The sequence below is a fragment of the Megascapheus bottae genome, chromosome 23 (genome assembly GCF_031878675.1).
Source record: "Megascapheus bottae isolate mThoBot1 chromosome 23, mThoBot2.hap1, whole genome shotgun sequence".
Classification (NCBI taxonomy): Eukaryota; Metazoa; Chordata; class Mammalia; order Rodentia; family Geomyidae; genus Megascapheus; species Megascapheus bottae.
The window spans coordinates 13,874,364-13,876,450 of record NC_143531.1 but is presented as its reverse complement, the minus strand read 5'-3'; the positions used below and the strand labels follow the sequence as shown (position 1 = coordinate 13,876,450).

Sequence of the window (2,087 nt, the reverse complement as noted above, 5' to 3'; positions counted from 1 at the left end):
TAGAAGATAATACTGAGTGAGATATGGGCCCAGGGGAAGTGACATACTGCAGGTAGTCTTGAGACAAATACCACCTTCCCCCTCCCTTCTCCTGGTGAACAGTCATGTCTCTGAATGTCAGGTTATTGGATTCTTCCTGATTCCTAAAGCCCTTTACAATAAACTAAATCATTAGGGAACTCTACTGTCTTAAAAACCTTTATAATCTTAATGACTTTTAAAGGTATACTAGTTTACCATGAGCATGAGAAAAAAAGAAGTTCTTACAACAGAGTAGGAGAGTGTTTAAAGACAGGAAATTTGGAGTTAGAAATAGCTGAGTTCAAAGATAGCTGTACAGCTCGCTGGTGGTAAAATTTTAGGCGCTTTTGGTAACTAGGAAATTGTGTATTCTTAGTTTTTTCATGGATGAGGTATAGGATTATACCATTAGTTGTCTGTTTTAGATTATCAGGACTGCTCAAATGAATGGATGCAAATTTCTCAGCACAAGAGCTGCCCATGCCAGGAGCATATATATATATGTGTGTGTGTGTGTGTGTGTGTGTGTGTGTGTGTGTGTGTGTGTCTGTGTGTATTAGTTCTTGGCACTTGTTGCCCTGCTATATATATATATGTGTGTGTGTGTGTGTGTGTGTGTGTGTGTGTGTGTGTGTGTGTGTGTGTGTGTGTGTGTGTCTGTGTGTATTAGTTCTTGGCACTTGTTGCCCTGCTGGCAGAAGAAAGTATTGACACCACACTGCTGTTATCAAGGCAGTTGTCTTCTCTGGGCTTCAAATTTTTCATCCACATTGCAAAGGGATTAATTCATGATAACTCATATGACAAATAATTATTGACATTTTTAATAAGTTGTAATATCCTAACTAACATTCACTGAGGAGCAATTTAAGCATCTAGAACACCTCAACTCATTCGATCCTTCCAACAACCTAATATATCGGGTAAGGATTCTTTTAATGCTCAGTTTGTAGATAAAGAAATTATGACAGGCTGGGAGCATGGCCTAGTCTTAAAATGCTTGCCTCTCATGCACAAAGCCCTGGGTTTGATTCCTTTGTATCACATACACAGAAAAAGCCAGAAAGGGTGCTGTGGCTAAAGTGGTAGAGCTTTAGCCTTAAGAAAACCCAAGGACAGTGCTCAGGCCCTGAGTTCAAGCCCCAGGTCTAGCCAAAAAATTACGACAGAACAATTAAGAAACCCGGGTCTTCAGCTTTTGTTCACCATCGTGGTTACAGCTCCAGGTTGGGCTTCTCAGATGTCTTCTCACAAGACTTTCAGAATCAAGCAATATCTGGCCACGACACAAAAGCAAAATCTCCCCATTCTCAAGCGGATTCGGATGACAACTAATAACAAAATCAGGGACAACTCCCAGAGAAGACACGGGAGGAGAACCAAGCTGGGCCTGTGAGGAATCGCATCAGATGCCCACATATTTATGCTCCACCATTAACGAATTAAGCTGAAATGGACTGCTTGGATTGATAGTTGAGCATTTTAAACTCATTTTTTCTTTGGTTGTTTTAAGAATGGGCACACTGAATAATAAATATGTGAGATCTTACATTTGAAAAAAAAAGAAACCTGCCACACTGTTGGTAATGGCATAGCTTGGGTTACATGAGGTAAACATAGGTATAGATGATATAGATATAGATATATACATGTGTATGTGTATATGTATTTATGTCTGCATGTATATATTCATATAATGTATCTGTATACACAAACACATACCTATATATAAAGTAATTCCATGTTTTGAAAAAGAAAATGTTTTATGTACAATAGTCAATCCTCAGGAATTCCAAAGATTGATTCTAAAACACCTCATAAATCCTAACATCAACTGATATCAAGTCATCTATGTCAGTGTCATGGAATCTGCATATCACCAATAAACTTCCTCTCAAATACTTTAAACTATTTATATATTAATTATTATACCTGGCACAATTCAAAAGGGTATGGAAATGGTTGTGCTATGCATTTTAGGGAAGAATATCAAGAAGTACAAGGTACAATCTTTTCACCAAATAATTCCTACCTATAGTTTGTTGAATCTACAGATATGGAAAATC

At 37.8% G+C, this 2,087-nt stretch overlaps 1 pseudogene; it reads left to right on the top strand.

The window, feature by feature from the left end:
- Positions 1-1,261: 1,261 nt before the first annotated feature.
- LOC150047345 (large ribosomal subunit protein eL39 pseudogene) lies at positions 1,262-1,417 on the top strand (annotated as a pseudogene).
- Positions 1,418-2,087: the final 670 nt, after the last annotated feature.